Source organism: Bos indicus, chromosome 24 (genome assembly GCF_029378745.1).
Source record: "Bos indicus isolate NIAB-ARS_2022 breed Sahiwal x Tharparkar chromosome 24, NIAB-ARS_B.indTharparkar_mat_pri_1.0, whole genome shotgun sequence".
Classification (NCBI taxonomy): domain Eukaryota; kingdom Metazoa; phylum Chordata; class Mammalia; order Artiodactyla; family Bovidae; genus Bos; species Bos indicus.
In genome coordinates, this window is record NC_091783.1 from 60251026 (window position 1) to 60271463 (window position 20438).

The 20438-nt window shown below is 42.7% G+C and overlaps 1 protein-coding gene and 1 long non-coding RNA gene across 2 annotated transcripts in view; one reads left to right on the forward strand and one right to left on the reverse strand.

Annotated features, from left to right (window-relative positions):
- Positions 1-20438, forward strand: part of CDH20 (cadherin 20) — a 213330-nt gene that overhangs the window by 14490 nt on the left and 178402 nt on the right. The gene's annotated exons all lie outside the window — the stretch shown is intronic.
- The window catches only part of LOC139179505 (uncharacterized), a 195775-nt gene continuing 177288 nt past the window's right edge, over positions 1952-20438 (reverse strand). Inside the window, exon 5 of the long non-coding RNA XR_011563873.1 lies at positions 1952-17977. This is a non-coding gene — a long non-coding RNA (uncharacterized lncRNA). The remainder of the gene's footprint in view (positions 17978-20438) is intronic.

The window sequence follows — 20438 nt, forward strand, 5'->3', positions numbered from 1 at the left end:
ACTTAGTTTAAGCAGCTTTCTCAGTGGTCACACAGTAGCTGACTGACCTGAGACCAGTTCCAGGACCCCGTGCCAGTGTTCCTGCCAGTGCAGGAGCCGTGCGGTGCTCCTCCACCCCTCCCCAACCTCCCACCGCCCCAGCCCACGTGTCTCTGCACTGATTGCCTGGCCTTCGAATTTTAAGTTACTTAGTAATGTCTACTGCTGTCAAGTCTCACAAAGTATCTAAAGAATCTAGGTTTTTCTCTCCATTCTACTGCTTTATGTTCCATCCCTTGTCATTTTTGTCTAAATTTCTAGCTTAAAATTGTTCTCCATGGTGTTGGTGTTCTCCATGCCTCCATTATCTTCATAGCAGAGCACTCAACTTTCTATCAAGACTGTACTCCCTTCAATAGTCCCCTGGGTTATAGACCTGGAGTCCCGGGGTCTCAAGTTGACATGTCAAGGTAGCTGTGGAGATGACAAGCGAATGGCTGAAGCTTGCTGTGCTTTGGGAAAAGAAAGGTGCACTGTGAGGGCTCAAGGCGTTGCTGTAAGCAGTATTCAGGGTAATATCTGCTAGCTGCTGTAACAAAAATGCCAGATGTCAGTGGTTTAACACGGTGATTGTCTATTTATTCCTCACATCACAGTTCAATTTCAAGTCAGGTGGACCTTCTGAGTGCTTTTTCTCCAAGCAGTGATTCAGAAAGTAAGGCTGCTTCCAGCTTGTGGCCCCACCTTACCTAGGGAACAGAAATTTCTGCACAAAGTCATTAGAGAAGCAAAGACAGAAAGTGGTGGGGGAGGAGGGGTACTTTCAGAATGTTTTATAGTGAGTAATGAAAATGGTGAGGCCACTTTCAGCTGCCCTTTTTGGCCGGAACTCTGCCCCATGATCCAAAGCTAACAGCAAGAGAGACTGGGAAATGCACTCTTTTTGAGTCTAGTAAGAGGAAATGGGACTCATTAGCCTCTGGTCAGTCTCTGACATAGCTCACAACCCTTTCTTTGGTGCTTGGCTGAGCTCCTCGATTCCGTGGCACTTGTTCAGTCACTCATTCATGTCCGACTCTTTGCAATCCCATGAGCTGCAGCATGCCCGGCTCCTCTGTCCTTGACTCTCTCCCGGAGTTTGCTCAAATTCATGTCCACTGAGTTAGAGATGCCATCAAACCATCTCATCCTCTGTCGTCCCCTTCTCCTCCTGCCCTCAATCTTTCCCAGCACCAGGGTCTTTTCAAATGAGTCAGCTGCTTGCATCACATGGCCAAAGTATTGGAGCTTCAGCTTCAGCATCAGTCCTTCCAATGAATATTCAGGATTGATTTCCTTTAGGATTGACTGGTTTGATCTCCTTGCTGTCCAAGGGACTCCCAAGAGTCTTCTTCAACACCACAGTTTAAAAGCATCAATTCTTCAGTGGCATGAGGAATGGGTAATAAGGGTGGGAGAGCAGGAGATGATTGTCAATAATTCTGCATTAGCTGCAACTTGAAATGCCAACTCCTTGGTGAATCGCAGAAGACAGAACCTAACAGTGCTATGTGATTGTTAAGTGCACTGTCTCAGGAGTCACAATTTCAGAACAACTGACACTGCTGGTTCCAGGATCGTATGCTGAGAACCACAGAGCAGAGCACGGCCCACACTCTGGACATGAGTGTCCCTCTGCCCACCGCACGGTAAGCTCCGCAGCATCAGCTGGGAGAGTAGCCAGTAGACATTGGAATCTCACTGTTCCTGACCCTCTCTGTGGGCACGTTTCTTAAATTCCTGGACAAGTTATTTCATCTCTCTGAGCAAGTTCACTCATTTGAAAACTGGGAGTAATAATGCCAATCTCAAAGCAATAATATTCAATTATATATATAAAGTATTTGCACCTTCCCTAATAACATAGAAAACAACATTAAATGCTAACTGCAAATATTATCAGAAGAAGGTAGGGAAATGTAGAGTCCTCTCTCTCTCTCTCTCTCTCTCTCTCTACTATACACAGGATTTTCTGTGTATGGTATCATGTCATCTGCAAACAATGACAGTTTTATTTATTTTCCAATTTGGATTCCTTTTATTTCCTTTTGTTCTCCTCTGCCATGGCTAGGACTTCCAAAACTATGTTGAACCAAAGTGGTGACAGTGGACATTCTTCATCCTGTTCCTGATCTCAGAGGAAATGCTTTCAGCTTTTCACATTGAGCATGATGTCACCTATAGGTTTGTCTTATATGGGCTTGTTTATGTTGAGGTAGGTTTCCTCTATGCCCACTTTCTGGAGAGTCTTTTTGTCATAGATGGTGTTGAATTTTGTCAAAAGCCTTTTCTGTATCTATTGAAATAATCATATGGTTTCTATTTTTCAGTTTGTTGATATGGTGTATCACACTGATTGACTTGCCGATATTGAAAAATTCTTGTATCCCTTGGATAAATCCTACTTGACCATGGTATAGGATACACTGCTGGATTTGGTTTGCTAGTATTTTGTTGAAAATTTTTGTGTCCATGTTCACTGGTGATATTGACCTTTAATTTTCTTTGTTTGTAGTATATTTTTCTTTTTCTTTTGTCGCTACACGACACAATACGTAGGATCTTAGTTCCCTGACCAGGGATAGAGCCCACACATCCTGAACTGGAAGCACGTAGTCCTAACCACCTGCCTCCTGAGAAATCTGTATGCAGGTCAAAAAGTAACAGTTAGAACTGGACATGGAACAACAGACTGGTTCCAAATCGGGAAAGGAGTACGTCAAAGCTGTATGTTGTCACCCTGCTTATTTAACTTATATGCAGAGTACATCATGAGAAACGCTGGGCTGGATGAAGCACAAGCTGGAATCAAGATTGCCAGGAGAAATATCAATAACCTCAGATACGCAGATGACACCACCCTTATGGCAGAAAGCAAAGAAAAACTAAAGAGCCTCTTGATGAAAGTGAAAGAGGAGAGTGAAAAAGTTGGCTTAAAACTCAACATTCAGAAAACGAAGATCATGGCATCCGGTTCCATCACTTCATGGGAAATAGATGGGGAAACAGTATAAACAGTGACAAAGACTATTTTTGGTTCCAAAATCACTGCAGATGGTGACTGCAGCCATGAAATTAAAAGACGCTTACTCCTTGGCAGGAAAGTTATGACCAACCTAGATAGCATATTCAAAAGCAGAGACATTACTTTGCCAACAAAAGTCCATCTAGTCAAAGCTATGGTTTTTCCAGTAGTCATGTATGAATGTGAGAGTTGGACTATAAAGAAAGCTAAGCATCAAAGAATTGATGCTTTTGAACTGTGGTGCTGGAGAAGACTCTTGAGAGTCCCTTGGACTGCAAGGAGATCCAACCAGTCCATCCTAAAGGAGATCAGTCCTGGGTGTTCACTGGAAGGACTGATGTTGAAGCTGAAACTCCAATACTTTGGCCACCTGATGCGAAGAACTGCCTCATTTGAAAAGACCCTAATGCTGGGCAAGATTGAGGGCAGGAGGAGAAGGGGACGACAGAGGATGAGAAGGTTGGATGGCATCACTGACTCAATGGACATGAGTCTGAGTAAGCTCCAGTAGCTGGTGATGGACAGGGAGGCCTGGTGTGCTGCAGTTCGTGGGGTCACAAAGAGTCGGACAGGACTGAGCGACTGAACTGAACTGAGTCCTAACCACTGGACTGCCAGGGAAGTCCCTTTTCTCTGGTTTTGAAGGATTATGGTCAAAATGACTATACTGTCTGAGGCAATCTACAGGTTTAATGCAATTCTGGTGGAATTACCAATGGCATTTTTCACAGAACTAGAACAACAACAACAAAAATCTTAAAATTTGAATGGAGACACAAAAGACCCCAAGTAGCCATAACAATCTTGAGAAAGAGAATCGGGGCTGGAGGAAGCAGGCTCCCTGACTTAATACTTGACTCCAAGGCTGCAGTCATCATAACAGTACGGTGCTGGCACAGAAACAGTAACGGAGATCAGTGGAGGAGGATGGAAACCTAGACGTGAGCCCATGCACCTGTGACCAGTGACCTGTGACAGAGGAGGCGAGGCTGCACACCAGAGGGGAGGCGGCCTCCTCAGGAAACGGCGCTGGCCTTGTCGTACGTCCCCGGATACGCTGCCGTGTCTCCTGGTGTACAGTCTATGGGAGCCTGAATAGTACTTTTATCCTGCTGTTGTGTGAAAATTGTATAAACCTTAATTACATTGAATTGGCTGACAGTGCTTTTCAGGCCTGCTATACCCTTCTACTTTTCTGTCTAGTCATTCTATTAATTTTTGACAGTTTGCTATTGAAACAGCAATTAAAAATTTTAATTTATCTATTTAAAAAAATAACTGTAATATACAGTGGAACTATATGTAACTTTGTTCTGTATTTTCCAAGTCTCCTGTAAATGTGTTATCATACTTTCATAATTCAAAGATAAATGGTGCTGGGAAAACTGGACAGTTACAAGTAAGAAAAATGAAATGAGAACATTCTTTGACATCATACACAAAGATAAAATCAAAATGGACAAAGATCTAAGTGTAAGACTGGATAATATAAAACAGAGGAAAACAAAAGCAGGACACTCTTTGACATAAATCACAGCAATATTTGTTCTGAGCCATCTCCTAGAGTAACGGAAATAAAAACAAAAATCAACAAATGGGACCTAATTAAACTTAAAAGCTTTTGCACAGCAAAGAAAACTATAAACAAAAAAGCAACCCACAGGAGGGAAGAAAATATTTGCAAATGATGCAGCTGACAAGGGATTGATCTCCAAAATTCACAAACAGTTCATGAAGCTCAATCCCAAGAAAACAAACAACCCAATCAAAAAATGGGCAGAAGACCTAAATAGACATTTCTCCAAAGACATACAGATGGCCAAGAGACACATAAAAAGATATTCAATGTTGCTAACTGAGATATCACCTCAAAACCTACAATGAGATATCACTTCATACCAGTTAGAATGGCCATCATTTAAAAAATCTACAAACAGTAAATTCTGGAGAGGGTGTGGAGAAAAGGATACCCTCCTCCACGGTTGGTGGGAATGTAATTGGTGCAGCCGCTGTGGAGGACAGCATGGAGGTTCCTTAAGGAGCTACAAACAGAGCTACCGTGCGGCCTAGCAACCCCACTCCCGGGCGTGTATCCGTGAAAAGCGTGGTTCAGAAGGGGGCCTGCTCCCCGTGCTCACAGCAGCCGGGACGTGGGAGCCGCCTGCGCATCCGACAGGCGCGCGGGCAGAGGAGGTGCACACACACGGTGGAGTGTCACCCGGCCACTGAAACGACAAGTGAAATACCGCTGTTGCCGCGGCACAGAAGGACCTGGAGACTATGACACCTAGTGAACTAAGTCGGGCAGAAAAGACAAATTTTATATGATACTGCTTACATGCAGAATCTAAATAATGATACAAATGAACTTATTTACACAGCATAAACAGACTCACAGGCTTAAAAGAATGAACTTACGGTTACCACAGGGGAAGGGCTGGGGCTGTGGATCAGAGTTTTAGGATCGACATGTACACATTTCTATATTTAAAATAATTACCACCAAGGACCTGCTGTATAGCGCAGGGAACACTACTCAACATTCTGTAATAGCCTAAGTGGGGAAAGAATTTCCAGAGTAACAGCTACATGCACACGTATAATTGAATGACTTTGTTGTCACCTGAAACTAACACAATATTGTTAACCATGCTCCAGATAAAATAATTTTTAAAAGAAACTGCAAATTGAATTTTTTTAAATGATTTTTTAGGTGGTATGGGGTAGTCTGAAAACGCAGCAGTTCTGGAATGCCTGAATCTGCGCGCACAAGTTGTGTGGCTTTGGCCAAGTAACTCGACGACTTTCTTTACATCCCTATTACCTACGTCACTAGATTGAGGCAATGACCACCTGTGTCATGAGATAGCAAGTAGAAGCTTCTAGCGTAGTTCCTGTAACATGGTTTGTGTTCAATGTAGTTACCAAGTTTCTCTCAAAATGGTTTGAATGTTTCAAACCATGAGAGTGAGAAAAAGTCATCTGAAAAAGACATATTTTGAGAAAATTAAGTGGTTATAGTTTCAATCAGATGCTTATTAGGGTGATGTTTTCTATCTTTGACCTTTATCACATCCCCCCAGTCCCATCTGACAACAGCTTCTCAATGCTTTTATTCAAATGATAATCACTGTGCAAAAAATCAGCGTCTCCTCATTCAGGAACTTACAGTACCCATCTTAATAAACCACAATGAACCGAAGACGCGAAGAATAACTGGAATAAACAGGCCTCTCTCTCCAGCTGTCAAGTCTGTTTGTGACAGCAACTGGTATTTCATTGTAAAAGATGCTAATTTCAGTCCGAGCTGTGGCAGTGTTGAGAGGAGCATAAAAGGAATTCTTGATTATCTGTATCAGGAACTGTGGTCCCTGGGGATGCGCGTGGAGCCCTCAGATCACAGATGGCAAAAGTGCTATGATCAAATGCGCATCCATGCGGCGTCACGATTATGATAATTAGGAAATGGATAGTTTTGCCCTCTATGATAAGTAATTGTGGCTGGCATGCCTCTCTTTTGACTATTTTGGAGGCTTTATAAGTGATGCTTGTTGTACTAATTATGACACCATTCGGTACTTGGACCACCATTTCATTTCTGTAACTGTTCTGTCAAATTCCTGGGGCCTCATATAATACTGTTTCAATAATAATGATTTTCCCAATCTAAATTTAAGAAATAGTGATTACCTTACTGCTGGACCACATTAGCTGCCTCTCAGAGTTAAACAAACACTAATTATTATTTCAACTTAAATATCATTGCTTACTAGCATTAGCCAGGCTACAGAGGAGCAGAGGGAGGTAGACGTTCTCAGAGACACATAGTGCTCTGTGAGGAGATGGGTAGGGGGTGAAATCAGGCTAAACACTGTCTTTTCTTGAGAATGAGCCATTGTTTACTTTAAAATTATGTCCTTCTTATTGGGGGGGGGGGGCAGGAAGTGTTACGATGCCCTTTCTTGCCTTAAATAGTGATAACTTTAGATGACTGGGTAGAGGAAAATGTTTAATATTCTTATTTGGCATAATTAACACTTAGCAGCTGTAACTCCTCCCTTAATCGGTTTTGACCAGCCCTTGAGATCGCAAAATATCAAAGTCAACTGAACTCTTCCCTGTGACATCCCAGCACATAATCTTTGGTGGCCAAAGGCTTACTCACCATTTTGCAAGTTATCTGTGACAGTCACAAAAAGCTCTCATTGTTAGAAATTTACTCATTTTATTGACCCAAAATCTGCCTTCATACACTGCAACCCTGGTTCAATCCTCTGACACTACCCAGAGTAGCTCTCACCACTTGTGTTACAACAGCTCAATAAATATATAGAGAGGTGTTCTTCCAGATGGCCTCCGCTAAGGTAACCCTCATCTGTGCCCGTGGTCTTCACTCCATGGCTTTCTCACTTCCAATCACCTCCACGACGGGTGCCTCAGACAAAGGAACAGCCTGATACATCCAACATTCAGTTGTCTAGAGAACAAAGCCCAACGTGTTCAGAGCAGCTCCAGATTCTCTACCATCTGCTTCCAAACCAGCTCTTCTCCTACAGTACTCCTTCGTGTACAGCACGCACTGGTACACACCCTCTCTCCACTCTCACACTGCCCTGACCTGGCCTTTTCCCACCCAAATGCTGAGCTCTGTCTCTCTGTCTCTTTTCAAAGCCCATCTCTCCCACAATGCCCCCTCAGATCCGTAGCTTGGTATTCACTGCTCCATCCCTTGGGCTCCTTTAAAATGGACTTTGTCTTGCAACACCACCACTAGTGAGCTCTCTCCTTGTGCTCCTGTTGGTTTCAGTAGGACATTACAAGATCCGCAATGGCACAGACAGCCTTACCTGCATTTCAGAGGCACACAAAGTCTCAAAACCCCTTCGCCACTAGTCCCCGGTTTTCTAACCACGACGACCGTTGAGACGCCTCTCGATCTTGATCTGTCCTGACCAGTGCAGAAGCCACCGGCCACACGCGGCTCTTCAATTTTAAACTCGGATCAATGAAAGTTAGATAAAATTAAATCTTCAGTTCCTCCATCTCACTAGCCACAGTTCCAGCGCTCAAGAGCCACATGTGGCTAGAAACTCCCATGCCGGCCAGCACAGATTTGGAACGTCAGTGCAGACAGCTCCGCTGGGGGATGCAGGTCTGGGCACCTTCCCTGCTGTGTGATCAGCCCCACCACACTGCTGGCAAGCAGCATGCCAGCCTCTAATTAAAACCGCAGATCCTTTTCTTTTAATGAACAGCTTTTAAGTTATGACTCCTTCATACTGTACTTAGACAATTACTTTTACAGACCTAAAGGCAATCCCCTTCCCCTCCTTGAACTCTAATACATTTTATCTCTTCTGTTTTTATCCCATCCGTCTAGCTTATCAAGATACTCAGTTTTTTAATTCTGACATCTTTTGAGGTATCCTATCTTAGGTTTGAGTCACCTGCACATTTTTAAAGTACTTCCTGTTTCTTATTAATTGTTGATCAAAATGTTGTCTATAACTAGAGTGACTATATAATTTCTCTTCGAAACCAGGACACTTTTCAGAGTGAATGGAATGCTGTAAAAATTATGCTGAGGCACCAGCATTAACTGGGACTCAAGTCTCACTCTGGAAAGAGAGAACTCTGCCCACAAGAGATCACATCCCAGACCCTTGCCCTGTCGCTGGAGAACATCCCTTGGATTGACTATGCTGTTTTCAAAAATCTGTTAATGTGTTGACTCAATTTTATGCCATTTCAGACTACATCATTCCATTGAATTCATGAGGCTGTCATGAAAGAAAGTGAAAGTGAAAGTCACTCAGTCATGTCCGACCCTTTGCAACCCCATGAACTATACAGTCCATGGAATCTTCCAGGCCAGAATACTGGAGTGGGTAGCCATTCCCTTCTCCAGGGCCCAACCCAGGGATCAAACCCAGGTCTCCCACATTGCAGGCAGATTCTTTACAAGCTGAGCCACAGGGGAAGCCCAAGAATACTGGAGTGGGTAGCCTTTCTCTTCTGCATAGAATCTTCCCAACTCAGGGATTGAACCAGGGTCTTCTGCATTGCAGGCGGATTCTTTACCAACTGAGCTATCGGGGAAGCCCAAATGAGAAACAACCAATTATCTTACTTAAGTTCAAATCATCTTACTGCTTTTAGCAGTTCTTTTGCTTGTTTGTTTCAGAAAAAGAAGAAAACACAATACAAATGGAAATAAAATTTGTGTATACACTAGAAAAATATGAGCAGAATAAATGAGGTTACAAAATTTGGATATAGTATCTTCCTTATTGTTATAGAAGGACTCCAGTTGTTCACAAAAGTCTGCCTTGTACAGGAAAAGCTCACAGTGACCTGAAGCTCCATTTTAAGATTCCAGTAAGAGGAAAGACAATATGTAGCAATCTTACTTGGGAAAGTTTTTCAACATATGTCACTTTATTTGTGAAAGTGCTAATTTGGAGGAAACCTACAGCTCTAATGGTCATGAACTATTCCTTGCCATTCACCTATGGCAACTGAGCCAACAAAATCCTTGTACTATGCTGAACCATGGAACACGAACCCTTATTTTTTAAGAAAGGAAAGACAAAAGCAAGTGCAGGTGCTTAACAATGAAGACGATGCAGCCAAACTCACTTAAACGCAAGACAAAGCAAATACTTATTTGGAAGTCTGTTTCATGGATTTTTACCTACAGAAATATGAATAAATCTGAACAAAAATCAGACGAAAAATTAATGCAACTAAAAATCAGATAAGGCTCATGATGTAAGACTGAAAGAAAGAGATGAAAGGACACCACTGGACTGAAACCTGGAGAGAGGGACCCAGTCTACTTCCGCCTCCAAGCATCCCTGGAACCTTGGCCCGGGGCTGCCTGATCCCTGCCCTCGTCTCTTCATCCATTCAGGAAGTGCTGTTTATCCCCAGGGGTGACTCGGGCAGGAATAAGGAGTGAGCTGACCCCTCAGGGTCTACACAGACTTAAACCCAAGAGTTCTCCAGCTTTAAAATTGTGTGATGCTGGACATCGTTTAGCAGGAAATAGTTAAAGCTTCTCATATTCCCTGAAAATGTAATAACTAGGGTTAAAATAAATTCTTTTTGGAATTGTCATTTATTTCTTACGATCTCTACAATGTTTAGCAAGTGTATACCATCCACTTTCCACTTTTAAGACATTTTAAACACTATACACTACTATTCTACTTATGTCTTCTGCTGATTTTTTCATGTTTTTCTCATGTAGGTTATTTTTTCTGAACCTTGAAATCAGATATTTGTAATTAGGTATTTATAAGTGAAATGTTACTTCAACAAATCTTACTTCTATTGACCTTTGATAATAATATTAAAATCAGGAATATATTACTCTTCAGAAAATACTTATTTTCCTCTTCAGCCTATGAAAAACTTTCTAATCCATAATTTGTGGGATTAATATATGTTATCATTTTATTTTGGTCCTTATCTTCATTCCTAAGCAATTCACAGGCAATTAAGGAACCCAATTTGATCAATTTTCTAAGTTCCTTGTTTTTCATTAGGGCGAACCTTAAGGCAGGTGGCCTTCCATTAGTTTGGCTGACAGCTCTGGCTAATGTTTTAATGATCCCTAGCAAAGGAAACCAAAAAAGAGAGAGAAAAAAAAAAGTAGATTTACAATGGTGGGGATAAGCTAGATCAGGCAGGGAGACAGAGTACATAACCACTAATTAACTCTCGTCATTTAAACATCTGCAAGCTGAACAGACGCAAGTGTCCTGGCTCTGCTGACAAGTCCTTGAAGCACATGCTACAGAGAGGAGCCTCCAGACCTAAATTCCCAGACACGTAGGAGGCTGTCAAATGCCCCTGCTGATACTACTATTACAGCAACTAATTTGGGGAGGTGGAACTATACCAAAATACTTGCCATAAAACAAATGGAAGAGGCAACATCATCTCTTACTACAGCCCTCTTTTTTAAAAAAGAAGTATTTATTTATTCTTGGTTGCACCGGGTCTTCTCTGTACGCGGGATTTCTCAGTGGGGGCAGCTCGCTGCTGCTGTGGGGGGTCTTCTAACACAGTGGCTTCTCTCCTTGCAGAGCACGGGCTCTAGAGCGCATGAGCTCCAGTAGCTTCAGTAGCTTTACGGCACACAGCTTTAGCTGCCCTGCAGCCTGTGGAACCTTCCTGGACCAGGGATGGAGCCCATGTCCCCTGCGTCGGCTGCGTCACCAGGGAAGGCCCCTTATTACAGCCTGCTAACTGTGCCCTCTGCTTCCATCTTGCCTTGCTGCTATCTCATTTATACACAGCAGATAAAATACTCTCCAGGAATAAACTATAAATAAATTATATCACTCTTTTACTTCAGGTCAGTTCAGTTCAGTCACTCATTTGTGTCCGACTCTTTGCGACCCCATGGACTGCAGCACGCCAGGCCTCCCTGTCCATCACCAACTCCCGGAGTTTGCTCAAACTCATGTCCACCAAGTCGGTGATGCCATCCAACCATCTCATCCTCTGTCGTCCCCTTCTCCTCCTGCCTTCAATCCTTCCCAGCATCAGGGTCTTTTCCAATGAGTCAACTCTTCGCATCAGGTGGCCAAAGTATTGGAGTTTCAGCTTCAGCATCAGTCCTTCCAGTGAATATTCAGGACTGATTTCCTTTAGGATGGACTGGTTGGATCTCCTTGCAGTCCAAGGGACTCTCAAGCATCTTCTCCAACACCACAGTTCAGAAGCATCAGTTCTTCAGGGCTCAGCTTTCTATTTATAGTCCAGCTCTCACATACATACATGACTACTGGAAAAACCATAGCTTTGACTAGACAGACCTTTGTTGGCAAAGTAATGTCTCTGCTTTTTAATATGCTGTCTAGGTTGGTCATAACTTTTCTTCCAAGAAGCTAGCATCTTTTAATTTCATGGCTGCAGTCACCATCTGCAGTGATTTTGAAGCCCAAGAAATAATCTGTCACTGTTTCCACTGTTTCCCCATCTATTTGCCATGAAGTAATAGGACCACATGCCATGATTTTCTTTTTCTGAATGTTGAGTTTTAAGCCAACTTTTTCACTCTCCTCTTTCACTTTCATCAAGAGACTCTTTAGTTCTTCACTTTCTGCCAAAAGGGTGGTGTCATCTGTGTATCTGAGGTGATTGATATTTCTCCCAGCAATCTTGATTCCAGCTTGTGTTTCTTCCAGTCTAGCGTTTCTCATGATGTACTCTGCATAGAAGTTAAATAAGCAGGGTGACAATATACAGCCTTGACATACTCCTTTTCCTATTTGGAACCAGTCTGTTGTTCCATGTCCAGTTCTAACTGTTGCTTCCTGACCTGCATACAGATTTCTCAGGACGCAGGTCAGGTGGTCTGGTATTCCCATCTCTTTCAGAATTTTCCACAGTTTATTGTGATCCACACAGTCAAAGGCTTTGGCATAGTCAATAAAGCAGATATTTTTCTGGAACTCTCTTGCTTTTTCCATGATCCAGCAGATGGCAATTTGATCTCTGGCTTCTCTGCCTTTTCTAAAATCAGCTTGAACATCTGGAAGTTCACAGTTCATGTACTGTTGAAGCCTGGTTTGGAGAATTTTGAGCATTACTTTACTAGCGTGTGAGATGAGTGCAGTTGTGCAGTGCTTTGAGCATTCTTTGGCATTGCCTTTCTTTGGGATTAGAATGAAAACTGACCTTTTCCAGTCCTGTGGCCACTGCTGAGTTTTCCAAATTTGCTGGCATATTGAGTGCAGCACTTTCACAGCATCATCTTTCAGGATTTGAAATAGCTGCACTGGAATCCATCACCTCCACTAGGTTGTTCTTAGTGATGCTTCCTAAATTATATCACTCTTTTTCTTAAAACCTTCTAGAGGCTTCCTGGTGCAATGACTATAAAATGCAAAAATATTTACTGTGGCAAATAAACCCAACATGTTCTGGCTCTGACCACTTACACTTTTAGCTACATGAATTAGAATCCCAACTACAATGACTTAAACACTGTAACACCTAAACCAGCAAGAGTTGTAATAAGCACTTTACCCTTAACCAAGTAAGAGGTGTATTTTTTTTTTCTGATGCAACAAAAAGTCTAGAGGTTGGCAGTGCAGGGCAGATAGAGCTGCTCAGCACAGTCCTTGAGGAACCTGCTCTGCCATCTGGCTCCTCCCTCCACCGTCCTTAACATGCGACTTTGTCATTGTTACAAAACGGCTGCTCCAGCTCCAGGCATCGTGTCTGCACTGCAAGCAAGAAGGGAGAGAAACTGCAGAGAGTGAACGTGCTGCATGCCGTGGAGTCAGTCACTTTTAATGAGGAAAAGAGTCATTTTTCCAGAACCCCCACCAGTAGTTTTACCTTGTTTAGGACAATTTCACAAGGCTACTGAGTACAAGAGAATCAAGTGGTTTAGGACTCTTTTTTCTTCATTTCCTTATCTCTTCACTCCAGTCTCCAAGCTCCAGCCATCCTAGCGTCTGTTCCTAAAACACCTCATCCTTCGCATACAGATGGCTAATAAACACATGAAAAGATGTTCAACATGGCTCATCATTAGAGAAATGCAAATCAAAACTACAATGAGATATACCTCACACCAGTCAGAATGGCCATCAACAAAAAATCTACAAACAATAAATGCTGGAGAGGGTGTGGAGAAAAGGGAATCCTCTTGCACTGCTGGTGGGAATGTAAATTGATACAGCCACTATGGAAGATGGTATGGAGATTCCTTAAAAAGCTAGGAATAAAACCACCATATGACCCAGCAATCCTGCTACTAGGCATATACCCTGAGGAAACCAAAATTGAAAAAAAAAAAAAAAACACACGTACCCCAGTGTCCATCGCAGCACTAGTTACAATAGTTAGAACATGGAAGAAACCTAGATGTCCATCAGCAGACGAATGGATAAAGAAGCAGTGGTACATATATACAATGGAATATTACTCAGCCATAAAAAGGAGTGCATTTGAGTCAGTTCTAACAAGGTGGATGAACCTAGAGCTTATTGTACAGTGAAGTAAGTCAGAAAAGCAAATATCATGTATTAACGCGTATATATGGAATTTAGAAAGACGGTGCTGATGAACCTGTTTGCAGGGCAGCAGTGGATACACAGGCATAGAGAACAAACTCACTGACACCAGGCGGAGGGAGGGAGGGGAGGATGGGGCGTATGCAGAGAGTAACATGGAAACATGCATTACTCACTGACACCAGGCGGAGGGAGGGAGGGGAGGGTGGGGCGTATGCAGAGAGTAACATGGAAACATGCATTACCATAGGTGAAACAGAAAGCCAACGAGAATTTGCTGTCTGACTCCGGGAACTCAAACCGGGCTCTGGAACAGCCTAGAGGGGCGGGATGGGGAGGGAGTGGGCAGAGGTTCAAGGTGGAGGGGACACAGGTACCCCTGTGGCTGATTCATGCTGATGTTTGGCAGAAGCCAACAGAATATCGTAAAGAATTATTCTTCAACTAAAATAAATAGATTTAATTATAAATAAATAAAACAAATACCCCTTCCTCAGTCCTCTCTTGATCCTAACACTTGAGGTTCCCTTTGCCCGAACTTCTCTCCAGATAACTGCGTGGCTCACACCTTCACGCCATTCAGACCTCTGCACTCAAGTCAACCCCTTCAGGCAGCTTTATCCGATCCCTCCAGCGAACAGTTTTTACCCCATTTCCGACCGCTCTCTTTAATTCTGTTTCTGTTGTTGGTATTATTTTCTTCACAGCGTTTTTGTTATTTGAAATATTCTGTTGTTTTTGTGCTGGTTGTCTACCCCTATTAGCACATAACCTTGTAACGGGGAGGGTTCTGGTTTTGGTTTTGGTTTTCCTGTCTTCTCCCTGCTACATCCGGTGCCTTGAACATTGTCTGGAGCAGGGTAGATGCTGAGTTAATAGTCTGATTCTGAGTTAATGAATGGAACAATGGTTCTCCTATCTTGAATTTCCAACCCTTCTTTTCACTGCATTCCTAGACATCCATCTGTAACTCTGAAATGAGTAATAGCATAATGCTGTTTGGCTCTATTCGAATTTTTAAATTACATTTTGTGTTTTCTTGAATTACTGTGTTGTTTAGTCAGCTTGGCTTTTGTAAGCATGATTTTCTTGGTCATAAAATGTATTTGAGAAAATTCTCTCCAATTGTTTTTTATGTGCACTGGAACTTTTTTTACTTTCCCATCATTTATAAGTCTCTGCTTTAAATTATTCTAAGTATCTGTGCCATGAGCAATTCTTTCACATTTTCTGAGTGACTCTGTGTTGAAGGGACCACTATTCAGAACTGGTCCTTTTTCTGTTTTAAAGTCCAAGAAAATACATTAAATAATATTTCACAAATATTTCTACATCTCTTATGAGGTAAACAATTAAAATATTCACTTTTTCACATCCTGCTATCCAACACATCACTAACCCTTGGAATATAAATATTTTTGACTGTCTGGTTTTTGTCTCTGATTCAAATTTGGTAGATAGAGTAAGTGACTTTAATGTGAATTTTCTATTTTCCTTTTTACATTCCTGTAATACATTTTGCAGAGCATTATAGAAGGACTCTATTTTCCTTATCCCAAAGATTTAACATTTATTATGCTCAAAGCTTCTAAAGATTTGTGTGTGTGTGTGTGTGTGTGTGTAGATTTTTCCTTTATATTCACTTGTCCCACTGAGGTGACAAAAAGCTAGGAGAGCAAGAAGAAAAGAAAGAGAAAAAAGTTGCACCAAGCCTAGAAATCTTTTTCCCTTTTCCTCATAGGCATAAGTGAGAACCTTTCATAACCAGTCTTCTAAGAACTCTTGCTCCTTTTCACTCTGACTTCACTGATCAAGGCTGGGGAGTGTGGATTATCAGTAAAGTAGAAGTAAAAACCATGCTAGACTGACACAGGCACTTCTTGACAATCCCAAGGCACGTCCTTTTTCACTTTTTTTAATCATCGAATTGTCCTAACCCTGGGGTTTCTTTCTAAAGAGACAAGAGTATTTGGATATACTGAGAAGGAGAATTAAACACGTGTGAAGACAAAAGCTGTTCCTTATAAGTGAAGTGAAAGTCGCTCAGTCATGTCCAACTCTTTGCGACCCCATGGACTATATAGTCCATGGCATTCTCCAGGCCAGAACACTGGCATGAGTATCGTTCCCTTCTCCAGGGGATCTTCCCAACCCAGGGATCGAACCCAGAGTCTTCCACATTGCAGGCAGATTCTTTACCAGCAGAGCCACAAGGGAAGCCCAAGAATACTGGAGTGGATAGCCTTTCCCTTCTCCAGCGGATCTTCCCGACCCAGGAATTGAATCAGGGTCTCCCGCATTGCAGGTAGATTCTTTACCAGCTGAGCCACAAGGGAAGCCCTTATAGGTGAACCAGAATTGACCTTTCTGGCCGTGGGTTCCAGGCACTGGTCATCAGGCTGCTCGGTTGATGCTCTGAGTTTAGCATCAGGCCCTGGCTCCATCGCTATGCCCAGAGGCCACGGACACAGGCAGCTGTCCTCTGAGCAAGGCCCGCACTACCAGGGCCAGTGGGTCAATGCTTATTAACAATATCCCAGAGAAAGGGGTGCCCATCAAAGTTTAGGGTGCGCAAGAACCCCTGAAGAGCTCGATGATGCAATCATTTGTCTTTTCTCTCTCTCACGGAATAAGCTGAGAAGTGCAGAAGTGGAAGTGAAGATAACGCTAAACTAAGATCGGATATGGGCTTCCCAGGTGGCACAGTGGTGAAGAATCTGCCTGCCAATGCAGGAGACGCGGGTTCAGTCCCTCGATTGGGAAGATCCCCCGGAGTAGGAAATGGCAACCCACTCCAGTATTCTTGCCTGGAAGATTCCATGAATAGAGGAGCCTGGTGGACTACAGTCCATGGAGTCTCAAAGAGTCAGACATGACTGAGAATAGCACAGCACAAGATTGGTATTCGATAGGCCGGATGTGGAACTCGGGTTCAACAAGCACGCCGGGTGGTTTTGCTGTAGATGGTCTGTAACTAACACTTTGAGAAAAAGTGCCCCAAACTATTTAAATGGGGGGAAAGGGTGACAGGGCTCATGCACTGAAAATCAAACCTGGTCTCCAATTTTTATATTAGCTTGCTGAACGGGGAGTATGAATAAAAGAATGAATGAAATGTTTTATTCAGGAACATTTATGAAGGGAACAATCCTTGCCACAGAAGCTCTCAGTTTCTTGAAAGATGCACAAGCAGCCCCCACTTGCTCGGTAAGCATACAATAGACACATACAATAGACACATACGTCTCTATTGAGATGGGGAGGGGAGGCTGAGGTTTATTGAGCTGCTAGGCATCGTGGAGACGGGTGCCCTCCATGCTCCGCCTGGTGGAATGGAGCCAGGCCTTGGAAGAGAGATGACATTTGAGGAATGAATAAGGATTTCCCTGGTGGTTAAGGTGAGAACATTCCAGGGAGAAGGATCAAAGAGTACCAATGGACAGCCAGGCCAAAAATAATAATAATAATAATAATAATCCAACATATTTCCAACTCTGCTTGCTCCAGGGCTGGGCACAGGCAGAGAAATGGTGGGAGACTATTTCCTTAAGCTGCCATCAAAACCATGAATGCTTTAATACACCAAAACTCTCCCTTACCTGTCACAGGGCTGACACAGTTGCGATTTGCAGAATCACTCCGTATTTGCCACACTCGTGTTTGCAGTGGAGAAGCTACCATGATTCGTGTCTCAGTTTTCAAGTGTACATCAGCCTCAGTCCGGGCGCTTGGCATGAGGTCACGAAGCTGGACAAGTCATCTGATTTGTCATTCAGACTCTTCCTCAGAACATCTCTAACAAGCCCTGTAGAGTGGCTGCAAGCGTTTCCATTTGTTTGCGAAGGCTAATTCCAGTCACTTTTCCCCACTGATTTGCCGTTACCTTTCTCCTTGGCTGGAAGGAAGCACAAGAGTAACAGAAGCCTGGAGAAGATGCTAAGGAGAAGAGGGTAAATGTGTGTGCTTAAGGACATTCCCCAGTCATAAGTAAAAGAATCCAGCATTGTCGGTGCTGTGCATATGAATAAAAATTTAAGGAGCAAATTTTCTTTTAAGATTTTACATGTTTTGTTTTATTTTGTTTTCCAATCCATAGTGTTTTTTTCTCTTTTTTCTGTTGTTCAATTTACTTGACCTTTTTTTAAATGAATTTTATCATCAAAATAATTAGCCTCTTGAATATATATATGCATAAAGGAAAATCTAACAACCATTGAACCAGGAACAGAAAATATTATTATATAAAATACACTTCTCTGATCATATTCATTGGTCACAATAATAAAACTGAAGACTCCTTAAAGGCCACCTACATAGCCACCAGCAATGGCCCATGATCACCTACGCATAGAAACTAGGAGTGTTTATAAACATTTATAGCAGTTTGAGAAATATTTTCTCTTTTAGCTCTAAAAACAAATTTAAACTGGGACTTGTATTTTTTTTTTCCATTGTGTTTTTCTAGCCAAGTCTCTTTATATTATATAAAAAACATCAGAACATAATAGATTAGAAAATAAAAGTGACTGATCCATCACAGATAATTCGAGATGCCCTGATCTAAGATAACCTCAGACCTATGACAATAGTAATTACAACATTTTTACAGCTGACGAAGCTTCATGTTTTGCAAATATTCCCTCGATCTTGAGTGCAACCTTTCTAATTGTGAGTCTCCATTTTACAGAAGAAGAAATCCATCTCCAGAGAGGTTAAGTGAATCATTCAAAGGTCAGATAGCAATTTTGAGGCAGACCTAGTACCAAGACCTATGGCCCCTGACTCTGCGAAAGGTTTTCTTCTCTCCTACCAAAACTCAGAACCATCTCTTTAAAAAAAAAAAAAATTAAGTTTCAGAAAGCTTAAGAAAATACCAACATGAAGAAGGAATGTTTTCTAAAAAAGCTTCAGAGTGTGATTGTGTTGTATTGTTTAAAAATACTTTTCTGTTTATGCCTGACTTTCATGCCAGCAGAGATATCAGGGATCCATAATGCACATACCTCTCTTCCCATTATACAGATGGGAAAAACAGAGACCTAAAAACAGGTATCCCCAGCTTCTTGAAAGTTCTCTTTAAGCCATTTCATGTTTATGAAAGGCCTACATTAGTATCTGTTTTCACTAACCCCAAAAGAATCTAAAGAGGAGTTTTGCTTTTAGGAAAAGAGGTGAAACAAAAAATAGCAGTCTGCATGCGTTTCGCAGCCAGCCCTTGGAGGCATCCTGCAGCCTCAACCATAAGAACGGCGCCACCAAGCCCCTTGCCCGGAACTAGGAACTACACTCGGCCGCTCAGCAACCCGCCCTGTAGCTTTCCACCGCAGGAGCCTCTGTGCTTTGTCCCTCCTTAAGCATCGGTCGGCGAGATGAATCTTAAGGTAATCGTTCCTCTGCTTTCCTGCTCCCCTAACATGCCCAGATCTGTGGTGGAACTGTGGCGAAAATGAAAAGAAGATGGTTGCCCCTGTCTTTGGGGAGTGTATAGTCCAGCTGGGGTGATCATAAAGAATGTACTTAAAACAGTCCCAGAGTCCTTTGGGATGAACGTAAAGCAGCAGTGGCTGAAAGACGGAGCAAGGCTGCGAGGCGCGTCGGAAGGTTTTCACCAGGGCCCCGCGTGGGAAGCTCATTCAGCGGTGTACTTTCCATGGGCTTCCCAGGGGGAGCTAGTCGTAAAGAACCAGCCTGCCAGTGCAGAAGACACCAGAGACCTGGGTTTGATCCCTGGGTTGGGAAGATGCCCCGGAGGAGGGCATGGTAACCCACTCCAGTACTCTTGCCTGGAGAATCCCACGAACAAAGGAACCTGGCGGGCTACGGTCCCCAGCATTGCAAAGAGTAGGACATGACTGAAGTGACTTAGCATGCACACACACGTACTTTCTATGATCCCCAAATCCTCCAACTAAGGAATTCTACCCTCCATCAAATAACAGTGTAACAAGGAGGCTGTGGTATCATTCTTTCCACTGTAGCTAATAAATAGGGGGCAGAACAAAAGAGCATTTTTCAAGGTTAAGAATTTAGATTAGGAAAAAATGAGTCGTCAGTAAAATAAAAACACAGCATCCCTTTAATGTACTGGGTTTGCCCTGGAAACGAACAGGGATCATTCTGTTGTTTTTGAGATTGCATCCAAGTACTGCATTTCGGACTCTTTTGTTGAGTACATCATGCAAAATGCCAGGCTGGATGAAGCACAAGCTGGAATCAAGATTGCTGGGAGAAATATCAACAACCTCAGCAATGCAGATGATACCACCCTTATGGCAGAGAGTGAAGAGGAACTAAAAAGCCTCTTGATGAAAGTGAAAGAGGAGAGTGAAAAAGTTGGCTTAAAGCTCAACATTCAG